General features: G+C 38.2%; 1 pseudogene; it reads left to right on the top strand.

The window, feature by feature from the left end:
* The first annotated feature begins 2,321 nt into the window (after window positions 1-2,321).
* LOC125381651 lies at window positions 2,322-3,594 on the top strand (annotated as a pseudogene).
* The last annotated feature ends 21,784 nt before the right edge of the window (window positions 3,595-25,378 follow it).

Raw genomic sequence — 25,378 nt, 5'->3', positions numbered from 1 at the left:
GCTACAGGGGTGTGATACTCCAGCAAATATGACATGAATAGCTATATTTATCTACCAGATGTAGTGCCAGGCAGGTTCAATACATGACAAGAAACTGGAGACATACAGAATACAGAGGTCAACATCACCAGATTGGCCCATGAGCCACCGCCTTCTGGCGTAAGACTCTAGGCAATATATTCCATCAAAAATTGTAAATTCATACAAAGTATGCATGGCCAAGACCAAAATATACAATATAATACAACACAGGTGTGCAGAAACAATATTACGCACAGGGCCTGGCATGACCAGCCAATTGATAAGACCGGGCCCATCTTACCACCCGTCTAGGCGAAGTAAGGGTCAAAGTAGTGTGTTGGGCAAAGGAACACAGTTCCAGGAACCAGTGCCCTCAACTACCAGACTCCCGTCCTCCGCCGACACAGGGACGCAACCCACGGCAAACGGGCTGCCCACTTTGGTCGCCTCTTACGACCAGCAATGGGGTGCTGTGGAAATATTCTACCTCGGTTCCACACGGGGGAGGAGCTATTAGCGCTACCCAGCACTCACCACGAGGAGGTTGCTCTTCACGAGTGCCGAATCGAAATGAACACCACATGCTCTTCCTTATTGAAACTATTGGCGGTGGCATAGCTTAGTGGTTATACCGTTCGCCCGGCAGTTTCGATTCTCTACATGGTTAAAATGTGTGAAGCCTATTTGTGATGCCCTCCGCCGTGATATTGATAGAAACTGAGCTAAAATCGGCGTAAAACTATTGTCACTATGTCATCATTCAGCGTAAGTGAATGAAGATGAACGTTATATATAAATAATTTTATTACATCTTCAGTATAATAATAAAATTCAATTATCAACTGCCGGGTTTCATTTTATAGGGAAAGGGAGGTTACTCTAAATCTGTCTGATTCACGTGCAGTTGTCACGTGTTAATCCTTTCCGCTCACGTTGCGCTATTTCGACTTTCCGAAAAGTGTTGTTATGTCCCTTTGCAAAGAAAATTAGAGTGATGTCCCCTTTTCACGTTCACTTCCGCCGAGTAAACCTTCAAAATGGCGGCAAATAACAATATTGACGTTGATGATGAATTCCATCAAATGACAGTTAAAGAATTGCGTGAATACCTACGGGAACGAAATCAAAAGGTGACTGGGGTAAGAGCACAAGTTTTAGCGCGAGCAAGAGGGGCGAAGGCACTTCGTTTGGATGCAACCACCTTAGTACAACCCAGTACAGGCGTTATATGTATGCAACGGAAGCTCGTCACACCCAGCGGATATCGAATGCCAGACCCCACTACATTAATGATTGGATGGAACGATGCTGTTGAATCATTGCCGGAATTCTCAGAGAAGGAAATCTACAATTATATGGTACTTAGCAACCATAGGACTTCAGACACGAAACCCATGATGGCTAAACGACAAATGAAGGCAGTGGTGTTTTACCAAGAAGTTCACGTTCACGGCGTAGCTCTACACAACATCCATCACGACTGTGACCATATGTTTGTCAGATGTCGTGTCATACCATCACTACCAACAGCGGATCCTAAGAAAAGCCCCGATCACGAAGTTTGAGCAAGTCTCTCAAAAGTAACAGGTCGTGTTCATTCAGCAAATTGTACTTGTGCAGCTGGGTATGTAGACTTTGCATTAATATAACTACAGTCGTGTCATCTATATCTAGATCGCTGTTTTTTTACAAACAAAACGTTTAAAAACCTTTTCAAAGAAAATATGTTCCAAATATTAAGTTTGATCAAAAGATATCTAAATTATTAATTCCAAATACCAGCAAAGTAATTGATACATTTTAAAATCTCTTCCTTTGTGGGACCTCTCATTCACTTTTGTTAATTTAAATAAATAAACAGATTATTGATATTGTTCCTTATTAATATGTGACATCTTTAGCTGATTACATTAAAAATAATAATTATTTAGGGTGAAATAGAAGAAACATGACTGTGTCATTTTATATGCATTTGATCGTTATTTCATAATATTAAAGCTAGAGTCCAAATAATAGTAATAAATATAACTAATTTTGTTTTTGCAGTGCCGGGGAGGCTTGTAATCATGTATCAGCCCTGCTTCATGCCCTTGCAGACATTAGTCAGAAGAAAAAGGATGGTTTGCTTTCATGCACATCAGTTGAGTGCAAGTGGAAAATTCCCAGAAAAAGGAAGTTGGATCCAATGAAATCGGATGACTTGAACCTGATGTCAAGTGGCAGGAAGAGTCAACAAAAAGGTACCGGGACTACACAAGGTACTGTCAGAATACAGAATGGAACAATCAACAAAAGATCAATGTGTCCCAACAGCAACAAGCCACAGACAACAATAAATCTCACAAGATTTAATAAGAAGTTAATTGGTCATGAAACAAAAAGTAAATGTGGATATGTTGTTAATACAACTACTGTTACTCAAGCTCCTGAACCTATGCCAGAACTTCCAAAAATACCATGCATTGATGGTTGTATTCCTGACTATGTTGATATTAAATCGCCAACCTGTCAAACTACCTTTCAAAATTATTTTGATTCCATGAAAGTGTCAGAAAAGGATGTGAGGTCAATAGAGAGAATGACAAGAGGACAACATAAAACAAAGTTTTGGAAGGAAGCCAGATTGGAAAGGATAACAAGTTCACAGTTTGGCAAAGTATTTAACCGACAGACATCTACAGCTCCAGATAGACTTGTATGTGACCTTATGGGATATCGGGGCGAATTTGGTAACAGACATACCAGATGGGGACTTTCACATGAATCGGCAGCAAGGCGGCAGTATATCAACAAAATGGCAGGTCTTCATCCACAGTTGAAAGTGTCTCAGTGTGGACTAATTGTGAATACAGACTACCCTTACCTTGCAACTAGCCCTGATGGAATTGTGTCATGCACAGATTGTAGTACATGTAGTAATCAACATGGCTTACAAGTTAGTAGAGATTAAATGTCCATCTGTTTTCAGAGATCTAACACCAGAAGAGGCTGCATCAAATACAAATTTCTTCTGCCATATTGTGGACAATAATGTGACTCTAAAAGAAAACCATGCATACTACTTTCAAGTACAAGGACAGATGGCCTTGACCAAAAGACCTTGGTGTGATTTTGTGGTGTGGACTCTCAAAGGGATATCTATTGAAAGGATTACATTTGACGAGAACAAGTGGCATCAGATGGTCACAAGGCTTCGCAGTTTCTATCTGTCAGCCATTATTCCTGAAAAATATACCCTACGTGTCCAGCGAGGTGTTTTACTGTATTAGACTGACGGTTGTACTACCATCTTACCAGTTGTTTTACCCTATGCTCACTCAGTCAATTCAATGTTTCACTCAATACCATATCATATCTTTCTTTGATAGTCATAGATACTTACCATTCAGTGGGTGAATTGTTACTTAACGCCGCATTCACGGCGACTGACCATTCAGATAGTATGTCGCTTAGACATAGGATATCTTCTTCTCCTTGTAATTCTTGAACCATTCTATTAAGCCATAACATATTTTCTGTAACGTCTTGAAATGACAACATGGACAACATGATTAAAGAAAATCATCAAGCGTTTATTTCTTTCATTTTTAGTTATTGTTACAAAAATTAGAACCATGGGACTATGATCCTGCTGTCACAGCTAAAACATGAAATTGTTTATCTACTTATATTAAGAGTCAGGATTTTTATATCAATGCTTTGATTCAATAAGTAAAACAAAAATAGACAACCAGTAGGTGGTCATGTCAATAGTCATATTGGACAAAAATAGACTTATTTGGCTCAATGTTTTCAATACAAAATTGTTATCATGATACCATGATTATTAAGTTTAAATATAGCAGAAAATATCATGTGACCATTCACATCTGGAGCTGCAATAAGATTTTGCTAATCCTACTAATTACAGAGCAAGCAAGGAACTGTCATCAAAGAAGTAATTGTCATCAATTTCTTGGTCATGAGGATTAAGAGGGGGAAGCAGAGTAGTCATAGCATTACAAATTTTCCAGATTTTGTTTACAGATTTTGAAATTGTAATTGGAATTATACCCTGCAAAATTCTGAAATTCTTGACACGTTCCATGTGCCTTTCAACATGGATTCTCAAGTTCACTATTCTCCTAGTTTGTTCAATTTCTACAGCAGTCAGCTGTTTTCTCTTATGTTTCTTTGGTGGAATTATTAGGAGTATACCTTTTGGTGTTGTCAAGTCTGAGATTGTAAATCCCTTATCCGCCATGATTGCATCACCTACATCACACAAATCTAAAAGTCCTGATTCTACTGTTATTTGCTGGTCACTTATAGCTCCTGACCACAAGTCAGAGACAAAGCTAACAACACCATTTGGAGTGACACCAACAAGCGCTTTAAATGTTATGTGACTTTTATAATGACTGTACATTTGTGACTGTTTACCAATAGAGTGGGGTTTTTCTGTAAATAATTCTGTACAATCTATAACAACCCTTGTATTTGGATACAGATCTTTAAAACCTTGAGGCATAGTTGTATTAATAGTATCCATTGATGGTCAGACAACTAGGAAGGATAAATTGTTGTACAAAATATCAATCCATCTATTAATGACATCAGCACAGCAGCTTCTGGAAATATGAAATCGCTTTGATAAATCAACAACTAGGAGTCCAAGTCTAAGACACATCAACACTAGAAAGAACTCGTCTATCAAACACAAAGATTTAGGGCGTCCGATATTGGATGTTGGATAGTCCCTGTCATGAACCTCAGAAAACTCGTCAAATAATCATGAAAACTTTTCTGCATCCACAAGACCTGTATAATAGGTTACCAATTCTGAATCATTCTTCACATAAAAAAATGTTAAATCAGGAAGTTTGACTTGAGTGGCTTGATTGCGAAAGACTTTTTTATTTTCAGTCTCAGTCTGAGTCATTGCACAGGATGTTTTCACAGGATTCAAACACTGGAACATTACATCGTCAGTTTGAGTAGACATGCTTCTAACTTCCACCATTTCTGTTTGCGATGGTCCATATCTTATGGAACTGATGTCATCTTCACACACAGCCTCACAGTAGTCATGCAGCATAATTGATGGAGCGTCATAGGATCTGTCAAAATAATAAATAGCTTTTCATCACCTTAAATAAATAGTTTTTTTCCGATATTTTGAGGTTAAAGGAATTAAAGGTAATAAAAAATAAATTAACATAAATCTGTTAATACAAAAGCTAATATAAGAAGTGTATTATCAAGTTTATTGGTCAATGTTCTATTATATTTTATGCTCTATATATATATTTTATGCTCTTTATATTTTATTGTTCTGTAAGTAAGAGAGACTAAACCATGATTTTTATATTTTGTCTTGTTAAGCATAACTTCTCATAATAATCAACAAATTCAAAAAAGAGAAAAAACTTATCTTCCCGCTGTACCTGGCACCTTGACTGAATGTTGTGGAATGATGTTCAATTTCATCAGACTGAGGAGTCCCTCCATGTATCTGCATAGTCACTTTGGGAGATTCAGGGTCACAGGCCTGCTTGAATGGGCTTTCATTTGGCTTAGGGGTATCAACAAAGTCAGCATCAGACACCTGCAACAAATTATCAACAGACACTGAGACATTTTTTTCTATTTATTCAAACAAATAAGATGAAAGATAGGATACATAGAATTTTAAGATCAACACAACTTGAAACGTTTTGTTTGTTTTTTTCATTTCAAGTTTTAATCATAGCACTTTTTCACAATCACATAACATTCACAAACGATAAAACACATTAAATACACCAACAATAGCATAAATCTTATAAGAATCAACAAAACTCACTGTGCAAGTACTGTAATTTTTCTTCGGAAAAATCGATGGAACATCATGCCCTATGCCTGGACCGTTACCACCCACGAAATGTTCTGAGCATATTTCCGTGTGCTTGGTCACTGTGAGGTCTTTTCTCACTAACCGAAGTCGCCTTATCCACGCTTGTCGTAGGGACTTGCTTACTGGAATGACGTGTAGAGATACTATTCTTTCCGACTATCTTTCCCCTAAAATTGCTACAAATACAGCAGTATTGCTTCCCCATTTTGACAGCTTCGAAGCAGCGCGCTGTTTTCGACGGAAGTTGACAGTACTCGACGGAAGTTCATCCAACCAATTGAAGAGTTCCAACTCAAGACTGATAACTCTCATTGCACCTTTTCGGAAACAACAATTTTGCTCGCTCTGCACAAGACGTATTCTCTCAAGAGTAACCGCTTTCCAGCTCGCTATGCCACGAAAAAAGGATGTCTCAAGACCCTTAGGGTCGACAGGCAGGGCGTTTGTTAAGTCTAGAGGGGCTGGAAGAAAGAGGAAACTTGTTCAGCGAGCGGACAGCGAGGTAGCGACGTCGGCCAAGCAGACAAGGATTGCGCCCGCCAGTTTCGTCTCAACTACAGGTGAGTTATCCCCCTTAGTTGATAATTCGTGTAGCAGGTCTGACGGCAGCATAAATGTTACAAGTGGTAGGTCTAGTAATACTGATAGTAGTACAGCTACAGTTAGATTCCAACCAGTAGGCGATAGGCCTATTGAGCTTGATAGCAGCGACAGCGGTACGCTTGCTATGGTAACCGGCATTAGTCAGTCACAGGGGCTTGGCGTGCATGATTTCTCACAGTTTATTGCTCCTCAGCCTATCGTTCTCTCCCAAGATAACTTAGGTTCTAATATACCTCAAAATATCAAGGAGAAAATTTGGAAAAATGAGTATGTGGAATTAGGGATCTTAACTAAAGGGCTAAGACAGGAGACCTATGACAACAAACCAGTAGGACTCATGGGCCTCAATAGGGTGCAGGCTAAAACGGCACCTCAGCAAAACGTCACCGATTTCTCTGGCGAAAACCGCACCGCATTTGGCGAAAACGGCTACTATGAGTCGGGCGAAAACGGCACCTCTATTTTTAATAAAGATAACAACGATTTTTGTAGTAATATGTATAGGGTTTATTTACATGGTATTTTATTAGTGATGTATTTACATTTCCTCTTTTCAGAGATATAAGTAAATAAAGTATTTGATTGGTGACTTACATTGTATTTCCTCTTTTCAGTAAATATGTTCATATATACATGTCCATCTTCATCATCATCATCATCATCATCATCCTCTTCACAAAATTGGTCCATGAACAACAGAACATTGTGAAAGTACTTGGGTCAGGGAGAGATCCCCATCCTTGTATCTTCGCCATACGTCGAAGATCTCCTCTTGACGAGATGTTGAAGATTTGCGAACATACGCCCTGAGTCGTCCCTCCTGAATCAGTCGCGACTGTAGAGGCAACAGACTGGCCTCTCGGAACAGCTCTGGGATCAATCTGTAGATCCCCAGGGACTGCTCACCCACCTTGTTGTTGATGTGGATGGCATCATCCTCCATGTAGGCTACCTAGAAACAAGTGAAAAATTTATGTAAGACATATGAGATAAATAAGATATATTAGATTATATATATGTTACTATCTATTTCTATTACAGTTCTTCTTTTTTTTACAATACATTAAATATATATTATACCTGCAATCCAATTTCTTCTTCAAGACTTTGACGAAGTCCGATGTTTGACGCCTTGACATAATTACAAACACAAGAGGCATCAACTTGAAGTTACTGCCGGCACGCACAAAAGCATGAATGGTCAGCAGTTGATGGAACGGACGTTTGACAATCTTAAACGTTCCGTCCATAAACCATTGACCACTCCTACTTAGGTGCTGTAATTGCCGGTCAGTAGCAAGCATGATATGCCTCTCGTCCTTGTGAACTATGTCGCCACGGACGAAGCCTTCGGGTAAGAAGTCCTCGGCAATCTGAAAATATAAATGTGTTAAAATACAATATTCGTTATGTTACAACCAGTAAATTGGAGTAGGGGGCTTATTTCTTCACAATAAGTTGAGTTGCGCATAAGCTAAGTTGGATTATAGTTGGAGTATAGGCTTATATCTAATGTAAACTTGTTTTAACATCTCACAATTATTGGCGTTTGCAAGTGACAATGTAAGTTTAATATCATTTATTTGACCAAGGTAAAAAAAAATAATAAGGTGCCGTTTTCGCTCGAGTCGAGGTGCCGTTTTCGCTCGAGTCGAGGTGCCGTTTTCGCTCGAGTCGAGGTGCCTTTTTCCCCCGGTGACGTTTTGCTGAGGTGCCGTTTTCGCTATAACCCGCCTCAATGCACAAGGGGGTATTGAGGTTATAAGGTGCAATTATCCCAGAATCAACACAATCGAGGAATGGACAGATGCATTCTTGATATTTGTCAGCATTTATCTGGAGAAATTTGGGGATAATTTGGGGATAAAACAATCAATCAAATCTGGACTGATAACCCAAGTAGGTGTAACCAATATTGGGTTTAATTTCATGTAATTTAATGTCTACTTGGGTGTCCCACTTCTTTTGCATTTGATCACGGATGTAAGATCTAATTACAGGTTTCAAATCACTATATGGTATCAGAAGTGGTGTCACAGACTTGTTGAGTGCTGTTTTGGCTGCAGCATCGGCCAATTGTATTTCCAGTTATACCCACATGGCTCGGTAACCAAAAAAAGACGATGTCGTTTTGGCCAGTTGAAAGATCATTGTATAGTTCTAAAATATGTAAAATAATTGGATGAGTTGAAGATACATTAGTTAATGCCTGAAGACAAGAAAGTGAATCAGAAAAAATGATAAACTGTTTACATGCAGACTGTCGTTGAATATATACCAAGGCTGTAAGGATAGCATTGGCCTCAGCAGTGAAAATAGAGCTATTGTCTGGTATTCTTGATGATATAATTTTGGATCCAATGACAGTAGCACTTGCTACTTTGCCACCATCCTTGGACCCATCAGTAAAAATTGAACAGTGAGTGTAATATTTGTTTCTCAATTGTAAATATTCCTGTTGATATACTAGTTGATTTATGTCAGATTTTAGAAAGCGTGTCAGTGAAATGTATACTTCTGGCCTCACCAACTGCCAGGCAGGAGTAGACAAAAGGCGGGAAGGAGAGATAAGATCCAGATCTAGATTAGCAACAGCAATATTGGATTTGAGCCGAATTCCAAGTGGAGAAACCGGCTTCGGTTTCTTCTGAAATAGAATTTCATAGAGGGGATAGAAAACAGGGTCATAAGCAGGATTAGAGGGGTTCGAACATAATTTAGTAACATATTGAAGAGACAATTTAGTACGGCGTTATTTTAAGGAAGGTTCATCAGTCTCCACATAGAGGCTGTCAACAGGAGAAGTTCGAAAAGCACCAAGACATAGTCGTAGTCCTTGATGGTGGATTGAATCCAGCTTTTTTAAATTGCTCTTGCAAGCTCCAGCATACACAATGGAGCCATAATCCAATTTCGAAAGGATCAGGCACTCGTGAAGAGCAACCTCCTCGTGGTCAGTGCTGGGTAATGCTAATAGCTCTTCCCCCGTGTGGAACCGGGGCAGAATGATTCCTCAGCACCCCATTGCTGGTCGTAAAAGGCGACCGAATTGGGCAACCTATTTGCCGTGGGTTGCGCCCCTGTGTCGACGGAGGACTGGATTCTGGTAGTTGAGGGCACTGGTTCCAGGAACAGTGTTCCTTTGCCCAACACACTTTGCCCTACACGGGTGGTAGAATGGCTGGTCATGCCATGCCCTGTGCATGGTTTATCTCTGTTTTGAATATAACCTTATATTCCACATAATAATTATGGAAAACATCACATTTTGATTGCAATAGAAATCTGCCCAGAGTCCTATGCCAGAAGGTGGTGGCTCATGGGCCAATCTGGCATTACGGACCTCCGGGTTCTATTTGTCATCAGATAACTGTCTAGGGCAGAACCAGCCTGACTTTTAACCCTGTTTGACAATAATAGCTACCTGTGTCCTTCTTGCTTGAGTATAACACCCTTGTAGCCCTGGTGTTTGTAGTCGGCTTCCACTACATCACCGTCCTTGTTGACACTCCATGGTGGGTGGGGAACAGGGGTGTCGAATAACTTGCTTTCATTATGGCTACCCCACACTTATCTGGTTCTCGCTCAAAAAGTAAACGCAGGCATATTGATTCAGATCCTGCAGTATCTTCAGATGAGGATTCTGTACCACATATTGATTCTTGGCCACGTTTTCTGGTTATTGAAGGTGTTGATGGTGACCCCCTCAAAATCAACCCCTTTGTAGTATCAAAATCTATTGAAGGAATATGTGGAACTGTAGAAAATGTTACTCGTCTCCGGTCCGGTTCATTACTTGTGGAATATGCACGGAGACAACAATCTCAAATCTGCTCCAGGCACATCATTTCGCTGATACTGAGATTGTTGTCTCAGTTCACAAGACTCTGAATTCCTGTAGAGGCATTGTTCGCGACTATACAAAATGCCTTTCAGATATGTCTGAAGATGAAATTGCTGCAGAGCTTAAAAATCAAGGCGTTACATCTGTCAAAAGATTCTCTAGGAAGGATGGTGATACATTTATTTAAACAAATACCTACCTTTTTACCTTTGCACTGACAAAGCTCCCTTCTTCCATCAAAGCCGGGTATTTCAACATTGGGGTGGATGTATACATCCCCAATCCACTCCGATGTTTTAAATGTCAACAGTTTGGACATGGAGCAAAATCCTGTCGCAACAAACAAGTTTCCTCCCGCTGCAGTAAAAACCATAATGGCACTGAGTGCACAGAAACCATCAAATGTGCAAACTGCAGTGTTGAACACATGTCCATTTCAAAATCATGCGGCACTCGTGAAGAGCAACCTCCCCGTGGTGAGTGCTGGGTAACGCTAATAGCTCTTCCCCCGTGTGGAACCGGGGTAGAATATTTCCACGGCACCCCATTGCTGGTCGTAAAAGGCGACCGAATTTGGCAACCTGTTTGCCGTGGGTTGCACCCCTGTGTCGGCGGAGGATGGGATTCTGGTGGTTGAGGGCACTGGTTCCAGGAATAGTGTTCCTTTGCCCAATACACCACTTCGACCCTTACTTCGCCTAGACGGGTGGTAGAATGGGCCCGGTTCTATCAATCGGCTGGTCATGCCAAGCCCTGTGCATTAATTGTATTTGCACAAATTGTATTTTTGACTTGTCTTTACACTTTAGGTCTTGGCCAAAATTTGTTTATAAAACACCATTTGATATTAAACTACGTGTATTTTTTTAATTGCCTAGAGTCTTATGCCCAGAAGGCGGTGGCTCATGGGCCAATCTGGTGGATTGATTACTTTTTAGTTAATCTACTTGAGTATACCATCTCAGTATCCTTAAGCTTGGTGCTGCCAGCTGGAGACCCACTGGCATATAGCATTGTCTTTATGATACTCCATGGTGGGTGGGGAGCTGGGATGGTGAAACCTCTATTATTAACCATGGCTCAACACAAAAAACACAAACGAGCATTGGATGAATGTTTGTCCTCTGATGAGGATAGTACCTCAAACAGACATGATAACTGGAGCAGATTTGTGGTGGTATCTTCTGCTGATGGGGAACCGCTCAAATTAAATCCATTTGCAACTTCAAAAGCAATTTATGGCTTAGTTGGTGACGTGCAAACTGTTAAAAAGATTCGATCTGGCTTTCCTCTGATTGAGTGTAAAACGGCAAAACAATCTGCTGCTCTTCTAAACACAAAACACCTCGTGAATACTGAAGTTTCAGTTTCACTGCACAAGACTCTGAACAGTAGTAAAGGCATCATCAGAGACCGGGACCGTTGGCTCTCGGATATGAGCGAATCGGAAATAGCAGCAGAATTGCAAGGTCAAGGTGTGACAACTGTGAAACGTTTTACGTCTAAGAGAAATGGAGTGACTGTGCAAACAAATACATACTTACTTTCTTATTCCCAGCCTAAACATCCTAAATGTATCAAAGCAGGATACTGTAACATCGGGGTGGAACAATATATTCCAAATCCACTTCGATGTTACAAATGTCAAAAGTTTGGCCATGGTGCCCAGTCTTGCAGGAATCGCATGACATGTTACAGATGTGGTAAAGAAGCCCATGAGGGTTCTGATTGTATGACACCTCCAAAATGCGTTAAATGCTCTGGTGACCATATATCTTCATCAAAGTCATGTCCAAGGTGGAAGCGTGAATATGAGATAGTCAAAATCAAAGTTCAGAAAAATATTCCATACCATGATGCAAAACTTTTGCTAAATGCCTCCACCCCTCAAACAGCAGGTATGTCCTACTCTGCAGTGGTTTCTCGACCTCTTACGAAATCTGTTCAGTCTGTTGCATGTCAAACAGATATCAACAGAAAAATATTCCGTATTACGGCCAAGTACTTCCCAGACAAATGATGCTCAACAATCAGCGCCTGTGTCAACACCATCACTGGCGACTGCAACAACTCCAACATCTTCCCCTGCTGTCAAAAATGCCAGCAAAAAGATAGATTACTCCAAACATTCAGATCGTGTGCCAAAGGGTCACCGCGACCCAATACAGATTTATAATCGCTTTGAATCCTTGGAGGACATGGATGTCTCTCCTCATCCTAATGGGCGCAACGGAAGTAAGTCGCACTGCAAAAAAAATCCATATATACAAGCTTGTATATCCTTTGGAAAGATGATATTTCCAAAGGATATACAAGATTGGAAAGATGATATATACAAAATATACAAGTTTGTATATATGACATATACAAAATATACAAATTTGTATATATGGTGTATCCAAATTTGTTTTGTTTGTATATATTGGTAAAGGGAGATAATTATTATGTATTTGTGTATAATTATGATATATGTGCAAATTGAAGTGTTTTAAGTTGAGCACTGTGTTTCTTTGTATATGTTGGTAAAGGAGGATAATTGCTATGTATTGCTCTATAAATGTTTTGTATGTGCAAAATAGTATCAGCAAGTTACAAAAAACTGATTTAGTGGCGGGTAACAATACTGGAAGGTTTAATTAGTACTCCACACTGTTAGCGGGAGTACATACTGTCCTTGCAATGATATTGACGGGTGGGCGGTTGAGGCGTCTGGTACTTTTCCTGGCGCGGTGCTTGGTATGTGAGTAGACTTTATGGTCAAATGCACAGAGGGGATTAGCTGTCGGGGGCGATTGCTTTGGCGGTAACTTCTGTATTGAAAGTGTTTGAGCTTGGATTTGTTTTACGGGGAGGCCGCGATGTGTTTTGTAACATGCTCTCGTGCACATTGACCAACAGAGTGGATTGCACAGAGTATGAAAACTATTTTATCACTACTTAAAAGTGTTGAATTTGGTTTGTTCTGAGCTGTCGGTTTCATTGTAGATATACATTGTTATAATGTGAAATCTCATCGGAAACGCGGAAAATCGCGTTTTGTAAAACGGTAGTCCTTGGGGAAAATTGTATTATGAGCAACCGGATGCGTAAATAACGTGTGTAATATATTCCCGTATTATATTTTATAATACTTGTTCTTTAAATATTGTTATCAATGCGAGAACGAAGATTACCTTGAAAAAACACAACAGCATGCATATGTTCTAGCAAAAGGAAACTTGATATATATTCATTTGGCTTAATTTCTACTTTGGAAAACTTAGTTGGCGCTCTAAAAGCTTGACGCTGTATAATTTGGCACGCGCATGGTTGGGTGCAAACCATATGTACATCAATAATAATAGTAAAAATAATAATAATGATACATCATGATGGCAGTTTCAATGTAAAGATTAAGTATTTTTAAAGATATGGAAAATAAATCTTGATAACTGCTTTAATCTTTGATCTTTGGGAAAATAATAATGGAATTGGTTGAGTGACTAACGTATTCTACTTTAAAAGTGACAGGAACGTGATTTACATAATTAAAATATAGAATAATATACAAATTATAAGAGAGGGTTTGTGATTTATTTTGGGATGAAGTCAGTATTTAACTTGCGCTTTCCGACATTATGCGTATTTCGCACACGGTTAAGAAAAAAAATGCAATTCATTTATTTATAAAAAGTACGAATGCATCAATCCTACATCACAGGACCATGTACATAATTTGTTGAATGTTATTTCGTGAATACACAAATTGCATAACACATTCCCTGAGGACAAACCCAAATTGCCCGTCCCTTTGTGACAGGTGTTAATTAGAGAATGTATTGCCACCATATTATGTCCCGGCACTTTTATGACATGTAATGAACCTAGTCAATCCCTGGGTCTGTAACAACAACATGGGTCTAATAAAATCAAAGTAACATAAATGTTACGTCATTCGAATTAAAAAAGAGACTGAAAAAATGTAACATGAATATAATTGCCCTTTTGAGGGTAATATAATTTTGGGAAAATATACGTTTTCTTGTATTTATGGACGACTTCACACAAGCTGAAAAGTTAAACATATGTTTATATAGCTATATTTACATACATGGCATTAACATGTAATAATAATATTGATCATGTTTGTTAATTTGTACATTTCGTTGTTATTGGTATCCTGAGTATGTTGTAATAATGCATGTGTTCTGATCTTATTTGACGTAGATTACATGAACTAGTAGAGTGACTTTCTTTCATCAGCGTGGAAGGATTACCCACACATATACCCTTAATCCTTTGTCAAACAGAAAGAAGTCATATAGATATCATATCTAACTGGTACTAAAAGTTCACTATCAATCTCCTCTGATAACAAACTTACATTTAATATCCCCAAGCTACAATACCAAGCATGCTCATGGAGTAATTATGAGAAACCCGAATGATATCCTGTCTACGTGGTCACACCCGGTGATTGTTAAGACATTCAGACAATATGGCAGTCTGTATTCATTTCTTATATCCCAAAAGTCCCCACCAAGCTTCCTTTTATTAACATTGGGATGAGGGGAGATATACATATTGTATTAAATAATACATCAATACATCAAAACAGAACAAAAAAGATAGGTCAACAGTGCGGTTGATGGAAAGGGGTTTCCTAAGAAAAGTTATTTAACTCTTTAATACTTAATACGTGTCTCAAAGTATGTATTAAGTCTTACTACTAGTTATTATATATGTGCAAATCCACCCGAACGTCGGATGTACATGGCCGATTTCAAAATAGCTAAATTAGGCACTGTTCAAATTGTTTCCAATAAACCACTGATTAGAAACTCACTTAACCTTTAGAATAGAATCGTTTTTAAATATATTGTAGTTGGGGCATGTGTAAAAATTAATGCAGTGTACCATTGTGACAGCCACAAGAGCATGCATGATGTGTTATCTGAGATGTGTTTTTTAAGCCGATGGAAGTTTAAAGTGACAAAATCTGGTATCATGGCTTAACTGAATATAACATTGTCTAAGTTTAATAATCCTCTTTTTCCGGTGACTATTCCAATTATTAATGGTATAAGGTAGGAATGACTTGCATTCAGTTCTACAACGTATAGCCTGTGAATTGGTTAGATTTCTTTATATGTAATCACTAACAGCAAAGATGTTTTCCATCTTGTAAAAAGGTGTAATGGCTACGTTGGTCTCACTCTACATTTTCACGTGGCTTGAACCTCTTATTGGCCCACAAATAGTCCGTAATCAGTGAGTGGGCGAGGTAAAAATTAACGTCTCATCGGCATTATTTCAGCGTCCGTAATGAATTAATGTGTAGACATTCTAGGATTAATTCTTTTTCTTTGGTACAATTATCCAAAACATGGGAGCAAAATATTGGCAATATATATATGCTTGTTCATGACTTATGTAAAAGGGGTTATTTATTTGAGTGATTGAGTATGGTTCACGGCGGTGGACACCAGAAAGGTATTTAAGACAATTAATCATAGGGCTTACCTCGTTAACTCGCCAATATCATAATCTGACTGAAATATTAATACCAAAGTCCTTTCATTAGGTTTAGGTTTTGCACTTGGGCACACTTTGACGTGATATTGAACAGTTTTCTTTTTCCCTGGATTAAGTTTTACTTGCATTCATTCATTTGGTAATTTTCTCCAAATTGGCATTAATATTTTATGCAGTAGTATTTGGAACTGTCCATTTTGGGAATAGGGTTGACCCCACCGCAAGCACAGTAAACAGAAATTCCAAGGTGAATAATATGTACTATAGTTTGTTGGCTCGACATGCAAGACTCCATAATTTTAGCTTTAAATTCATAGTAATATTAATTTTTTTTTTTTTATAAAGAATTCATTGATGTATTTGACATGAGACGTAGCGACACTCATGTATTTTATAATAATGTACAATTTCAATGCCTTAAATCTGTTGCATTAAACAAATTCTTTGATTTGATGTTGTCATATTGTGACTCAATTTGTGTCTAGTCTTCCAAATGTTCTATTGCGAATACATATAGTGTCAGCGCTCATGATCGCCATATCTATGAATGGATGAAAATATCATCATTAATAAACTTACCTGAGCTCAATATGTGTTCTGAAGACAAATCGCTGTAAAGCATCTTGCACGGCTTCGTTCACGTTCACCCTCAAATGTACGAAAGGAAAATCTGCAACTGTGCGTGTTCAATGTTCGTTTGCATTTTTGTGACAGGCGGTCGTTATTTTCATTAAGATTCCACAAATTCATAAATCACAACTGATGTAGCTGCCTTGGTTAACTGGAGTCAGGATATAACTAATTACAAACTCTGTTCTAATTATGCTAATCGAGGAAGTGCATTATACTGGATGACAAACTTAGTAATCCTTTCACACTAATCCTTGTTTACAATGAACGCATGTCAAATGACTAAATAAACATCCTTTTTTATTTTCTTAAGTAGAAGTATCACAATGGGCGGTGAACACAACTGTTTGTAGAATGATAGTTTCAGAAAGGAATACAAATACAAATATACAGAAAGGGGTTTAAAATGGTTTCTTTCTTTGCATCCACGCATTGTTGTTGTGGATGCGGTTATTTGCTGTCGGAATTGTTTTTGCAATTCAATTAGTTAATTACATGTCACATGACAACTGCATGTCACGGGGGCCTGGACATAAATCATGTGGTGCACTATTAGGCCTATAATAACCCCCAACCTTGATTCTTCATCAATTCAAAAACTCCTGAATCCTCATCGACTCCTGAACACTTAGATTTTGACGTTGTCATCTTGATCATCAGAACCATCAAAGGCGGCAAAATACAGTAAGCAACTTTTCTCCCACTTTTCAATTCAGATGTAGACAAGTACAACACGTTTAGTAATGATTTAAAAAATTGTACGAGTTTCATAGTGTCAATAATTAGTAGAACAGACATACGAATGGACACGTTATAGACAACAATCCTATATATTTTAGTAACAATGATTAGTTGGAGTGACCAGTGTATATTTGCAAAAAATAGATTTATAAAAGTTCAGCTTATTAAGTACAATACACCCATCAAATAGAGCTGCATGTGTCAGGGACCCAATCTAGATAGCGCCAACATCTAGAACCGCTGCGCCGGAAGTAGGTAACGTTTCTAGCTCTTACGTCGAGTAAAATCAGAAATGATTCGCGTGATACATATATGATGTACATATATGTGAACAGCCTCTCGTTATTAATGCCCTTTAATTGTAGTCATCTTACTATTTGATCGTTTGTGCCACACAAAGCTATAAGTTCCGTAATAAAAATACGGAAAAATGAACAGATTAATCTCATGGACATATATTCAAAAATGGTAGCATAACGAATGAAGTAATGTTTTAATTTCCGTTCCCATAATACTGTTTAGATGAAACACCGTTAGCAACTTGAATGGGAATAAACAGTGGTAGCTGTCACTAGCCAAAGGATACTAGACTATACAAGAACAGTTTTAGCATCTCACACCGTCCCGACAGGCGCCAACCTCTCAAATATTGCACAACATATATTGATGGCGTAGTATGATATTAATATTACATTGTTTCTTGAATACTGTGCGAAGAATATTTTGTACGATGGCAAGATTCAAAACAAGTATCACTATCTTCTTTGCGAGGAATTTAGAAGTTGGAGTATTGAGAGAGGATAAGATCTGTGGATGAACAACATCACTTGCTTGATAATGGTGTTACAACATACACCTAAGCGTCGCTCCTAACTGTAATAAAGACGTTGTTCATCAATATATCTTATCTCTACTCAGTTTTCATTATCGCTAAAATTAGACAAAACTGTAAAAATGGTTTAACATGTGTGGTAGCACAGCTAGTCCCTGTAAAATTTTCATCACAGCGCACAGGGAAATTGAGCGAGGCTCAATTCGAACGGTATTCCCATGTTATGTTATGTTTTTCTGAAAATGTACATGAAGCGGATTGGTCAAGAAGTTTATACGAAGACCACTCCGGAATACAATGATTCAAAAATGCATACATGATATTGTAAATATATCTAGATTTTTAGACAGGATAATGCATAGATAATATTCCAACAGTCAGATTAACCAGATTAAACAGATTCCTCTACGCTGGGCAAACACTGGTCTATGTAGAATCATATCGTTATCTGGGACTACGGGTTGATATGTGAAACTGTGAAAGAGTTGTACAATTCTGCCAGCCATGCTTTGTCTTATTCTGTTGGGTGTATGTCTTATGATGTTTTTTTTATGAAACTGTATGAAAGTCTTGTTGAGCCGGTAATGATCTATGGCTCTGGTATATGAGGATAAAACGTTAATCTAATCCACAATAGAGCCCGTAATTATTTCTTGGTGTTAGTAACGGTACCTCCAGTATAGCCACTAATGGAGACATGGGTCTCTCCTCCCCGTTTGTTACATTACATGCTAATGTTTTTAGACTACCCCAAGATTTAATAACAGTACTTGTAACGCTTTGATGAAGAAAATGGTTACTATGTAAAAGTTCATGGAGTACTAAAGTTGTTAAAATTGCCTGTAATCTTAATATTTATGATGTTATGAATATTATGACTGCTCCAATGTCCCGAAAGAAGAAAATTGCCCATACTAAAAACGTTCTCGTAAACAAAGATGAACTGAGCTGGAGAACAGAGCTTTGGAACGATAAACATAACGTTAAGGGCAATACATTAAGAACTTTCATGATCGTAACGTTGTTGCTCCTTATGTTTTAAATACAGGGACCACCGTCGCATTTTAGCTAGTTTTAGATCTGGATCGAAACAGGACGATTTACAACCCCCCAAACCTTTTAGAAAATAGAATTTGCCCGCACTGTTTTAAAATTGTTCATTCAAGTTTGTCGAAAATGAATTTCACTTTATTAAATGTTATGTCCTTTATGATCTTAGAAGTATTTTACTTAGATAATGGTCATCTCTTTTGAAACACGTGACGCATTCATAAAATAACTTCCTCTGTAAGGTTCACACCCAATTGTGAGACATCCCATTTGGCAGGTGACCGAATCATCAGACAGACCAGTCAAGTGTGACCAGTGTATTCGCCTGGTCTAAACTACTAATTACTGTGCTGCTCTCGACTGTGGGCAGAGTAAGCTATCCACCACTCGTTAAGTGATACAGATTAACCAGATTCCTCTTCGCTGGGCAAACACTGGTCTATGTAGAATCATATCGTTATCTGGGACTACGGGTTGACGAGCATCTAGATATGTGAAACTGTGAAAGAGTTGTACAATTCTGCCAGCCATGCTTTGTCTTATTCTGTTGGGTGTATGTCTTATGATATTTTTTTTATGAAACTGTATGAAAGTCTTGTTGAGCCGGTAATGATCTATGGCTCTGGTATATGAGGATAAAACGTTAATCTAATCCACAATAGAGCCGGTAAATTATTTCTTGGTGTTAGTAACGGTACCTCCATGTATAGCCACTAATGGAGACATGGGTCTCTCCTCCCCGTTTGTTACATTACATGCTAATGTTTTTAGACTACCCCAAGATTTAATAACAGTACTTGTAACGCTTTGATGAAGAAAATGGTTACTATGTAAAAGTTCATGGAGTACTAAAGTTGTTAAAATTGCCTGTAATCTTAATATTTATGATGTTATGAATATTATGACTGCTCCAATGTCCCGAAAGAAGAAAATTGCCCATATTAAAAACGTTCTCGTAAACAAAGATGAACTGAGCTGGAGAACAAAGCTTTGGGACGATAAACATAACGTTAAGGGCAATACATTAAGAACTTTCATGATCGTAACGTTGTTGCTCCTTATGTTTTAAATACAGGGACCACCGTCGCATTTTAGCTAGTTTTAGATCTGGATCGAAACAGGACGATTTACAACCCCCCAAACCTTTTAGAAAATAGAATCTGCCCGCACTGTTTTAAAATTGTTCATAAAAGATTGTCGAAAATGAATTTCACTTTATTAAATGTTATGTCCTTTATGATCTTAGAAGTATTTTACTTAGATAATGGTCATCTCTTTTGAAACACGTGACGCATTCATAAAATAACTTCCTCTGTAAGGTTCACACCCAATTGTCAGACATCCCATTTGGCAGGTGACCGAATCATCAGACAGACCAGTCAAGTGTGACCAGTGTATTCGCCTGGTCTAAACTACTAATTACTGTGCTGCTCTCGACTGTGGGCAGAGTAAGCTATCCACCACTCGTTAAGTGATACAGATTAACCAGATTCCTCTACGCTGGGCAAACACTGGTCTATGTAGAATCATATCGTTATCTGGGACTACGGGTTGACGAGCATCTAGATATGTGAAACTGTGAAAGAGTTGTACAATTCTGCCAGCCATGCTTTGTCTTATTCTGTTGGGTGTATGTCTTATGATGTTTTTTATGAAACTGTATGAAAGTCTTGTTGAGCCGGTAATGTTCTATGGCTCTGGTATATGAGGATAAAACGTTAATCTAATCCAAAATAGAGCCGGTAAATTATTTCTTGGTGTTAGTAACGGTACCTCCATGTATAGCCACTAATGGAGACATGGGTCTCTCCTCCCCGTTTGTTACATTACATGCTAATGTTTTTAGACTACCCCAAGATTTAATAACAGTACTTGTAACGCTTTGATGAAGAAAATGGTTACTATGTAAAAGTTCATGGAGTACTAAAGTTGTTAAAATTGCCTGTAATCTTAATATTTATGATGTTATGAATATTATGACTGCTCCAATGTCCCGAAAGAAGAAAATTGCCCATATCAAAAACGTTCTCGTAAACAAAGATGAACTGAGCTGGAGAACAGAGCTTTGGAACGATAAACATCAATGTTTAAAACTACTTTCAACTACTTGTTGCCGGCGAACGCATTTTATATTGATCAAACTGTTATTAAGATCTGTAAAACATAACGAAATACAAATTATTTCATAACATCATATAGTTGTCATAATGAAAATAGTATTAAAGCATTATTGTCACATGCAATAATTATACTGTTCGGTATCATAAGTAAACTTTGCAACCACATATTGTGTGAAACATTCTATAAGAGGTGAGGAAATTGAATGAAGCAGTGGTAAAATCTAACCATATATACAAAATTGTATATTTTGGAAATACCAACTATACAAAATTGTATATTTTGGAAATATCAAATATACAAAATTGTATATTTTGTATATATGGGTATTTTTTCTTGTGTCGCCTAGAAATGGGAGACGTAGATCTCTGGTTCATCCACCTATAACTTTAACGTCATGAACCCACTTATTCAGTGGAATTGCAGAGGTCTCAGGACCAATTTTAATGAATTACATTTATTAATTCAAGATTTTACGCCATCAGCAATATGTCTCCAGGAGACATATCTCAAAGAGACTGACAATTTTGATTTGCGTCGGTACAGTTCCTTTCATTCATTTTCTCCACCAGGTGCTAAAGCTACTGGAGGTTCTACTGTTTTGGTGAAGCAGGGAGTGATCCACAGCCCTGTTTCAGTTCATACCAATCTTCAGGCTGTTGTAGTGCGCCTGACTTTGCACATTACATTTACCCTGTGTTCTCTGTACATTTCTCCTTCTTCTATGCTTCAGAGATCGGATCTTCAATCCTTATACGATCAACTCCCTAAGCCTTGCATGATTGTGGGTGATTTAAACGGCCATAACCCATTATGGGGAAGTGTTAACGTTAATCCAAAGGGAAAAGTACATGAAGATTTTATTTCTGATAACAATTTATGCATTGACAATGATGGATCAAATACTTATTTACATCCCGCTACTGGAACCTATTTCACTTTAGATCTGTCATTAACAGATTCAAATCTATTAAACGAATTTATGTGGTCGGTTCATGATGACTTGTGTGGCAGCGACCATTTCCCCTCAATATTAACAGCAAATAATCCAACTGATGTTCCACCTACATCTAGGTGGAATTTTACCAAGGCAAACTGGCCTTCTTTTCAGGAACTCTGTACCGATAGATTGACACCGGATATGTTCAGAACTGTTACCGACCCTATTCAATTGTTCTCGAATAAGTTGAATGAAATTGCTGAGATAACCATTCGTAAGTCCTCTGCAAATCCACACATTCGAAAACCATGGTTTGATCTAGAGTGCAAACAGGCTAGAAAGTGTCGGAAAAAAGTGGAGAAATATTTTCTCCGTCATCCAACTGTACATAATTTGGTCGTGTTAAAATAAAAAATGCCAAGGCACGCCATACATTCAAACAGAATAAGCGTAAGTCTTGGAGGAATTATTTGTCTAAAATAAATGCTCGCACGCCGATATTCAAGGTGTGGAACATGATTGCAAAAATTAAAGGTAAAGGTTCAAAATCGACTGTCCACCATCTCAAGGAAGGTGACCATTAACATTAACCATTAACAGATAAAGTGGACATTGCTAATAAATTGGGGGCGAGACGCTGGCCAAACGCTCTTCATCGATAAAATTATGATCCCAAGTTTCAAACATATAAGAAACAACAGGAAAAGAAGAGGGTTGATTTTACTTCTCAAAATGGAGAAGATTATAATGAGGTATTTTCGCTCCACGAGCTAAATACTGCACTTGGTCAAGCGCACGACATTGCAACGGGAGATGATAATATTCATTATCAACTCCTGAAGCATTTACCTAATTCATGTTTAGAGACACTTCTTGATATATTTGATCAGATATGGATGTCAGGAAATTTTCCGCCTTCATGGCGTAATGCTATAGTTGTCCCCATACCTAAGCCTGGTATGGACCATAGTGATGCATCTAATTATAGACCAATATCACTTACTAGCTGTGTGTGCAACCATGGAGCGAATGGTAAACAATCGACTGGTTTGGTACTTGGAAACTAATAATCTTATCAGTAACATACAATGTGGTTTCCGTCAGAATAGAAGTACCATTGACCATCTTGTACGTTTAGAATCCTTTGTCAAAAATGCAGTTGTAAATAATCAGCATGCAGTATCAATCTTTTTTTATTTAGAAAAAGCGTATGATACCACTTGGAAGCATGGTATTTTAAAAGATCTACATAATTTGGGGTGAAGAGGCTGTTTGCCTTAATTTATGTCTCAATTTTTAACAGACCGACAATTTCAGGTTCGTGTGGGTTCCACCCTGTCTGACCATTATAATCAGGATCAGGGTGTCCCACAAGGCAGTATTTTGTCTGTAACTCTGTTTAGCATCAAGATTGATAGTCTGTCAAAGGTTTTAAATGATTCCATTGATGGTTCACTTTTTGTGGACCATTTTAATATTTCATGTCGTGGAAAAAATATGCATACCATCGAGAGACAGTTACAGCTATGTCTCAACAAAATCGAAAAATGGTGTCTTGAAAATGGTTTTAGGTTTTTAAAAGCTTAGACCAATTGTATTCATTTTTGTAGGAAATACAGGCACCACAAAGATCCAGAACTATTTTTTACATGGCACTCCTATCAAGGTTGTAGAAGAGGCCAAGTTCCTGGGTCTCATTTTCGATCACCATTTAACTTTTAAGCCGCATGTTCCCTATCTTAAAACTAAATGCCTGAAGGCTCTAGATTTGTTGAAAGTTGTTGCCAATACAAAGTGGGGAGGTGATCAGACAACCCTCCTCCACTTGTATCGCTCTCTGATCCGCTCTAAATGAGATTATGGCTCCATCATTTATGGTGGAGCCTGTAAGAGCAATTTACAAAAAATAGATTCCATTCACCATCAGGGCCTAAGAGTGAGTGAGTGAGTGAGTTAAACATTTAAGTCACATCGGCAATATTTCAGCCATATCGTGACTATCAATGGTTAAATATAATACATATATTGAAGTTTATATAAAAACCTGCCAACGAAGGGCAGTAAAATAACTAGACTTATCACAGAAATAAAGTTAAAACTAGTATGTAATCATAAAATCAATAGCACGATACAAAACTTGACATTATAAAAACGGGCTATAGATCGCCAGCAACTAAAGGTAGATCACCATGCTAGGGTCCATGGGGACTTACCCAGCCGGATTTACATCATCCCTTCAGGTGTTGGCGATAATTGATAAATTTAGCCAGATTAAAGGAACACATATTCGAAGATTAAAACTGTAGTTGGAATAACATTCTTTGAATGATATGGACTTACGATACCCTCTCAGGGGGACAATAATTTTACACTACTTCAACCCTCAGGGCCTAAGACTATGTCTTGGCGCATTTCGAACGTCTCCTGTGGATAGCTTATATGTAGAAGCTGATGAACCATCCTTGAAGCAACGGCGTATCAAATTATCGCTTCAATACATTGCAAAATTACGTTCTAACCCGTTAAACCCTGCATATAACTGTATATTTCAACCCCTTTACGAAGACCTTTTTCATAGTAAGCCTAAGCTGGTCCCACCACTAAGCATTCGGATTAAACCCCACATTACAGCTGCACATATTGATTTAGATAATATCTCTCCTTTCAGGCTTCTGTCTTCCCCTCCTTGGCAACTTATCAGACCGGAGGTGGACTTGACTCTTACACAATTTAAAAAACAAGACACAAATTAATTAGTATATCAGCAAGAATATTTACAAGTTAGAGCTAAATACGACTCCCACCGTTCCATTTTTACAGATGGATCCAAGGACGGCAGCACAGTCTCCAGTGCTGCTGTCATTGGATCCAAAACCGTCTCATCCCGCTTACAAGACCATAGCTCCATTTTCACCGCTGAAGCAAAAGCAATATTAACTGCTTTGGAATATATCCAAAAACAGTACAGTTGTAAACGGTTCATCATCTTTTCTGATTCACTTTCTTCTCTACAGGCAATCAAATCTAGCTCTTCAAATCATCCATTCATTTTAGAATTATATAATGACCTTGCTACTGGCCAATACGACATCGTCTTTTGTTGGTTACCCAGCCATGTTGGAATTGTTGGTAATACAATGGCTGATGCTGCTGCCAAAGCAGCACTCAACAAATCTGTGACACCACTTCTTCTACAATACAGTGACTATA

The sequence above is a fragment of the Haliotis rufescens genome, unplaced genomic scaffold, assembly GCF_023055435.1.
Source record: "Haliotis rufescens isolate VD_foot unplaced genomic scaffold, xgHalRufe1.0.p SCAF_19, whole genome shotgun sequence".
Lineage (NCBI taxonomy): Eukaryota > Metazoa > Mollusca > Gastropoda > Lepetellida > Haliotidae > Haliotis > Haliotis rufescens.
The sequence above is the reverse complement of the archived record's forward strand: the minus strand, read 5'-3'. Positions and strand labels throughout refer to the sequence as shown.